The sequence below is a fragment of the Uranotaenia lowii genome, chromosome 3 (genome assembly GCF_029784155.1).
Source record: "Uranotaenia lowii strain MFRU-FL chromosome 3, ASM2978415v1, whole genome shotgun sequence".
Taxonomy (NCBI): Eukaryota; Metazoa; Arthropoda; class Insecta; order Diptera; family Culicidae; genus Uranotaenia; species Uranotaenia lowii.
The window spans coordinates 204,854,103-204,861,944 of NC_073693.1; the positions used below are offsets into that span (position 1 = coordinate 204,854,103).

General features: G+C 37.0%; 1 long non-coding RNA gene across 1 annotated transcript; it reads left to right on the plus strand.

Annotated features, from left to right (window-relative positions):
- Nucleotides 1-3,811: 3,811 nt before the first annotated feature.
- Nucleotides 3,812-6,456, plus strand: LOC129751523 (uncharacterized). The gene is made up of 6 exons (XR_008738736.1): nucleotides 3,812-4,332; nucleotides 4,402-4,688; nucleotides 4,751-5,239; nucleotides 5,311-5,404; nucleotides 5,481-5,799; nucleotides 5,856-6,456. It is a non-coding gene; the product is annotated as an uncharacterized LOC129751523 (long non-coding RNA).
- Nucleotides 6,457-7,842: the final 1,386 nt, after the last annotated feature.

A 7,842-nucleotide genomic window follows, 5' to 3' on the forward strand; every position in this document is an offset into this window, starting at 1 on the left:
TATCACCCTTTATGGAGATTTGTTGCGCATTTCAGAAGTCAATGACCTTGCCTGGCATTGATTATCCTCCACTTGACCAGTAACTTGGTCTATTGTGCCTTCAAAGGTCGAAAAAAGACACGTCCAATGGTAGGATTTTTCGTGTAAATTTGGGGTAGACAAATGAGAACTATTATACACGGAAAATAATAAAAAGATAAAATTTACCGAGAAAGCAAGGTGAACGCTCGTGAAAGCCAAAAAGGTAACTTCTACCTCTTCGAGGTGAAACTCACCTCACAGCGAGGTAAAATTTACCTGAATCGAGATATAAAAAAGGTCCAATTCACCGAGAAAAAAGGTGGTAAATCTTACCTCGTAGCGAGTTTGAGTTCACCTGAATTGAGCTTAATAAAAAAGTATAATTCACCTAGAAAAAAAGGTAAATCCAAATAAGGTAAAACTTACCTCGTAGCGAGGTGAAGTTGACCTGGATTGAGCAAAACAAAACGGTACAATTCATCTCGAAAAAAGTAACTTTTTGCCGAATCCGTTTATTGAGGTTAAGCTGTTTTTTCGTTCAGAAGGGAAGTTTTGTTTCGTGCCAATATAAGAAAATCGGAACAGAATGGTAAGTGTTTTCTTAGATATCATTTAGTTGTGCTTGTTGTCGTCATAATATTTTGCTTTTATTTCAGATCGGCCCGCTTCGAGGTGTATTCCATATCATCCTTCAGATATCATTCCTGAAAAGCCGGACCTGACCGGATTAGTCGAACGGAGAAGGGCATGAAGCCTGGCGAAAAAAAGGACTTTCCTCAATAATTTTTTTAAACACGGTGATTCATTTAAAAAATAAGTATAATGAAAAATTCCAATTTATTTCAAATAAATATAAATTTTTGAATGAATTTTGTTTTCATTTTTATTGAAGAAACCAACCAAACCAACTAGCATTTACCTTTTAAATCAGTGAAAGGAAAAACGATATTATTTACCTTCTTGCTAGGTGAATGAAAAAAAAGGTAAAATTTACCTCGAAAAAGGGGTGGAAAAAAATCACCTCGCAAAAAGGTAAAATTTACCTTTTTTTATTTTCCGTGTATATCCTGCGCATAAACAAATACCCAAGGAACGAAAATATCCAAGGTACGGAAATCATCATCGGTGGTTGTTTTACCAGCAGCCCATCCTTCCGGAAGATTATTGAAAATGTCTCCTGGCATTCTGTTTTTTATAACGTCCTATCGGCTGTACCAAAAAAAGGTTCAAATTTCCAGCTCTAGCATTAACATACGGCATTCCAACTTCTGCTAACACCATCTCATTTGTGGGTACTGACCACACTACTGTTTCATTCATATTTGCGTCACGAGAAGGATCCAAAATAACATTTTCGAAACCCTCAGCGGTCATGAACATATGAACCTCGGAGAACCTATCCTATCATCTTATCCGTCACTAATGCCAGCTTCTGTAAGGCTGTTGGTATATTTTTTTCATATACAAATGGTTTTGTTAGGGCATATTTTACTTACGAAGTTTTTATGTGCCGGGAGTATTTTTTCTTATCTTTGGGCCTTTGGGTTAGTAAGAGGGGGGCCGTAATCGTCGCGGCGACTCAACTGTTAATTCAGATCTTATTATAGGAAAGGAAAGGGAATTATCTAGGGGTCACTAGGGGTGGCTTTCTGTAGCTGTCTGTTGGTATAAGCTGTTGGTTTATTTTGCGACTTCCAGGGCGTCTTTTGTTTTGAGGCGTTGTTTGTTTTGAGAACATAATTCAATTACCATCGAGTAATCATTCACCACCCAAAATCACCCTTTTGTGTGTATTTTGAAAAAAAAAACCATTTCACTGAAAACCATAACTTAATTATGCTGACGATAGCTAGAAATAAAATATTTGGTTCTTCGTTTCTGGTAAAATTATTGAATTCGACGCCTGTTAGTGCAAAAAGGTTGCGTGAAACTTGGCAGGTGGGTGTATTGAAGGCAGGGGAAGGTTTCTATACAAGTTTGAGATAGGATCCCTCCCTCTCACTGTAAAGGGGGAGGGGGTCTTTCAAAATAAAGTCTTCATAACTCGAGAAATGATCATGCAAATGGAAATGAATTTGGCATGAGAAAGTATTTCGGTACGAAGAATGTTTCTATGATGGTTTGGTATTTCTTCTTTTTTTTCAGAGGGAAGATAGAAAATGGGGAGGGGGGCTCTCTTACAATTTCTAGCATAACCCGAGAACTAATCAAGCAAATGGAAAAAATGTGGCATGTAAGGGTATTGGACTTCGAGAAATATTTCTAAGGTTATTTGAGACTTCTCCCTTCTTCCACACTCAGGCAAATTCTTATTACAATTTTCATAAGATGCTTCTTATGAACCGCTATTTAGAGTGTAAAATTGTTCTTCATAAGAGTCTTATGAAATTCTTCTTATTCTCATACGAAGTTCTTATGAAAAATAAAAGAAACGGCATTGTGAAAAAATGATGAACACATTCATTCCATCAGTCATGTATTTCGTCGTCGTCAGAAGCACCCACCATTTGTAAGAGCACCTGCAACGGTTCAGGCGTAAATATTGGTTTTAAGTATACCAGTTTAAGCAAAATTTGAAATTTTAGAATCGGCTAAAACACCCACTCCCCACCGGTGTAGGAGCAAATTTAAAACGGAAACACTTTCATTGCAGACACTCAATCATTGAGAAGAAAAAACCCATTTTATTGGAAAAATTGCATAAGTTTTGAGTTTCACGATTAGTTGTCTTAAAATGAATTCTACGAATATTCTTTTTGACAGAACAATGATTTCAACAATTCTACCAGGATTTCATTAATTTAAAAGCAAAAATGACTACACAACGAGGAAAAAAGGTCAATTGAAACAATTCTTCAATTAATTCAATCAAATTGCTTTGAATCAATGGAATAAAGTTTTGTTGAAATGAAATGAAAAAGCAATTTTTTTTTTCAAGTAATTGCTGACATTGATAAAGGAAACGAGAAATGTTCATCCCAAAGTCAAAGGAAATTTGTAAATTTGTAAATTTATGTATGGATACAGAAAAATATGCTAATATTGACGAAAACTCCGAGCAATCCATACGAAACTAAAAATCTCTCAATATCTCAAATAAAACAAAAATTATAGAACAAACAATAAACATTTATTTTACCTCATCCAAAAAGTATTAAAATTTTCTTTTCGTTTTTTTTTTCAAATTTTAGAACGCTGACTGGATTCACTAATTCGTCGACCCAAATGAAAAGCTTTTTATTCAATTATATTAAATCGAGAATAATGTGACATCTATTATTTATACTTGATATGGTTTTTATTAACATCTATTCTCAATTTATGTTACGTATAGGATGGTTGAAGCGAAAAAAAACATTCAAATAATATCTCAAAAAGAAACTATTATCACACCCAATGTTACCCAAACATGTGTGAAAGAAATCATTGTTGGCTAAAATTTTCTCACCGTGAACTAAATCGGTCTGTCGTATATTTTGAAATCCTGTTCCAAATTTGCATGAATTTGGAACAAAGGCGTATAACTGTTGGGAATTTTGAAATCGATAACTGTGCTAAAACAGCAATTAACGCCACCGGTGCCAGCCGAAATGTTTTAGCGTGGTCGAAAACCGTGTTTTGCATCTACCGTTGGGACAGCCCTAAAGCTACTACCAGATATACTAGAACCGATATACACCACTTAACGAGAAATCGGGAGACACGAATAGCGCTATCTGGCGACAGAAATGGAACTATTACACTGTGAATTTTTTCGGAGCTTTGATCAGAGATGCCAGGTGTCCTGATTTTTCAATTGACAATCAGAAAAAGTGTGGCGTAGCATATAGAAAAGGCGGAAGTGAAATGATTACTATTTGAATAAATATGAATCATTAACAGTGCATATTCTTACAATTCTTAAAACGTTGTCTAAACCCTTAAAGCATCGGCAGCGATAACCCGCATAATCAAATACTGTACACTGAATCCTCAATATCATTCAGTTCTGATTACCATAATAGTGACTATATGTTTTATCGTCCTTAAACAGTCCAATTTTTCATAAAATTTCTATGTTTGATGCGCCTTCGCTAGAAATAATAATTGAACTATTACTGGAAGATACTGTTTGTGATCTCAAAACGAAATCCTGCGGAATCAGATATGTGTCCTCACTGTGAATTGCATCATTCACTCACAAACAAAATAAAAATGGCGTGTTAGGAATAGGAATCGCGTTCGAAAAATATTTTCTCGGGTGGAAAAGTTTTATTTAGTCAGAAAGTAAGCTGGAAAACGAAAATTTAAAACAGGAAACAGGTACTGATGGTGAGTAACATATTTTGGATTCTCTTTTGAGATTAATTGGGCTTAATCAAAACAAATTAAATGTTTCAGGAGCCGACCGAAAAAGTTTCAGGTACCATTTCCAGGTGATAGCTCAAGCAGATATGGTGGCAGAGATTCCTAGCTCCTTTTCATAGGAAGTACAACATCGCTTACCCTGGCCGATCCGCAATCCAAGCTGATAGATCTGGACGTGTGTCGTTGTCGGATGATCAACCTTGCATAGAAGCGTAGCCTTGTTCCGGTAGTATCAGGTCCGCTCAATTCCGAAACTAACTTCTAGAAGAGCAATGAGTTCGAGACCGGAATTCGAGGAAGCAACGATCCTTGCAAAATCGGTAACAATTTTTTAATCTTCTCATTCTATAGCGTTTTATAAACAAACATTAATTTCTTCCAGGTTCTGCTCTTGAGCAAACTGCAGCTAAAATCAAAAAAATGATTGGAGTACCTACAAACGAGCAGCCCAATTTCTAAAGGTTCACATCCTCCAGGAATCCCAAAACCGAGCCATTCTTGGCGATTCTGCTGTGCGACAGCCGTTTATTCAACCCACGAGGGCCGAAAAAAAATCAACACTCCTCCGGTTTTTCAACCACGATTGCGATCACGGGTATCAGCCGTCATTGAAAGTACCATCAGCACCACCACCAGCGGCAACAGCACCACCACCGAATGAGACATCGACTGGAAGCGTTCTTTAGCATCTTCAGCAGTTGCCACAATCATGATTATTTTTTCTTCTCCCACGGCGGATGTGCAGAGAACTTGGGATGACGACAAAGGAACCGTTTTCGCCGAGTTTGAGCTTGCAAGCAGGCTCCGCACATCCAACATTCTGTGGCATCTAGTGGAATCGAAAGCAACGTCACAGCTATCACCAGATAAGGTAAGAGTTTGTTTCTTTTTTGTTAAAAAACTGTTTGTTTTGTTTATTGATAGCTTATTTAATTTTCAAAGCCGTCGTTCCCATGTTTGAGCTTGCACATCCAACATTTTGTGTCATCAACTTGAACCGAAGAGACCAAAGACGACACAGCTACCACCAAATAGTGTAAGAATTTATTTTACTTTTTGTTTGTTGAAAAACTGTTTTTGTTTTGTTCATTGATGGCCTTTTTTATTTTCAGGTTGATGGTTCAGGTTAAATGGTATTCAATCGCAACAAGAAATTTCCAACTGTGAAGAAGTCATGGCTGCTGCTGTCAATTGTGTATAGCGGGGATCCCGCACTGATCGTATCAGCATCACCACCACCAGCGGAAACAGCAGCACCACCAAATTCATCATCGGACAACCACGAAGCGTTCCCATCATAACGACAAGAAGCGAACCAGCAGCAGCGGAAGTAGAAGTCACAATGGAATAATATGGATATGATGGAGGCTCCAATGATTCGATTATGGATTAAATGATGCAATTCTCCAATGGTTTCAGGAAATCGACTAGGTACGTTTCCTTTTTTTCCTTTATAATACAACAATAATTTTTTGTCTTGAACACAGGTATCGAGAGTAGCTCAAATCGTTCAAAGTAAGTACATCGCCAGAGGTTGAGCTAAAAATTGCACATAGTTAGCAGGAAATGAGAATTTAATCGAACAATGAATACCAACGAGCAAATGGGCCTAATCCAATGAGGTTGGTTCGTTCCGAAGACGATGTTTACTACAAATCCGAAACCCGAAGCAGCAGGTTTCGGTTACCTCGTGCTCCCCGCCACAACTGAATTGAAATCCGTTGGTTGCCAGTGATTGACGAAGGCTATTCGGCTACGGCTTTACTGGAATAATTTAGCTAAGGATTCTGAGCTAAAAGAGCGTGCGAGGAGTTGACATCGTTTGGTCGCGTTTTTGCTTGTTTGCCGATGGAATCGCGGTAAAATGTTGATCTTGAGTACGCTGTTTAGAGTTACCGATCCTGTACTAGCTGTAGTTGCATATTTCTGCACCCATCGGAAAGATAAATTCTGACTATGTAGCTTTGTTTACTGCTTTAAGGGTAAGCTAGGGGCCGTTCAAATATTACGTTACGCAATTTTCAGTCATTTTCAACCCCCCACCCCCCTACGTAACACATTCGTCTCGAATTTTCTATCTTAAATCCATAAAGCGTAACAAACTCTTACACCCCCTCCCCCCCTAATCGCGTTACGTAATATTTGAATGGCCCCCTATCGAAAACAAAATGTATATTATTCCATTATTTGATAACAAAAACCATTTTTTGCAGATGTGTTCCGACTCGGAACTCCCGAGAAAACGTGAACGTGGTAAAAAGCAGAAAATTTGTTTCTGTTAATGGAAAGGTAATGGACTCCGACACAGCGAGTAATTTCAGAATCCAAACGGCAGCTATTGGACTTTATGGCACAGACAAGCTTTCCCGAAGAATCGTACTTTATTTCAACCAGCATGGCGATAACGATCCCAACTTGAAAATAATCATGGGATTGCTTTGTGTAGGACTGTATTCGAATGTGAAAAAAGGCAGACCGTAAACAGTAAAACTCTGAGCATTTTAGAAGATCGAAAACCATTTATTGTAGGTAATAATAATAATAATAGGTAATAGGTACCTTTTATAATTTTTCTTTAAAATTTGAGGAATGTAGCCTAAAACAATCTGTTTGTTAGATTTATGTGTACTGTATCAAATCAAAAAATATGTCAAAATAACCAAATGCGTAGAATTCGAATCTGAGGAAAAATTAAGGCATGTAATGGTAAAATAATGTTATTGTCGAATGCCATAGTATAAGCAATAAAATAATATTAAATGATGAATTATACCACGTATCGTTTTCATTTGCTCTATAAATAGTTAAAAGATCTTTTAAAAATACACTGTATCGTTATTAAATATTGAAATGGATGATATAACAACGATTACGTCTATCGTTTTGCTTCATTTTCTAAAAAAAAATCTCTAGAAAAAAGCAAAAAAATTGAATGGTTACTCTACTTAACGACCCGTTCGCTGTATCGTAAAGTGCGTCCAAACGATTCCATTTCATGAAAAAATGATAAGCCTTATCTTACACTAATAATCCAAAACTATAGAAGTTATCTTTTGGGTGTCTTGGGAAAAAGATAATGGGAATAGTCATTGTATAATACTGATTTATGCGGGAAGTGCTATCCCAGGTGTTAACCCCGGACACATTCTAGGTCCTTTTTTAGCTTTAGCAGTACATTTGCGCACCGGTAAGTGCTAAACTGGTTTCCATTTTAGCCACTGGTGACGCTCCGATAGGTGTTGTTGTTTTTTGATGCAATTTCCTTTTGTTAGCATCTGTCAAATCAGGAGCTGGTTGGTACTCAAATATTGCTCCTGGCTTGCTTTTTCAATACCGAGGAGCAAATGTCAAAATTGAGTGTTATTATAGCTTTGACACCTGACCGCTGCTGATACTCTTAAACATCGTGATTGTAATATTCCTATCGATTCAGCGCAAATTTAAAAAAAAAGAAAGAATGAAAAGGGAATGTTA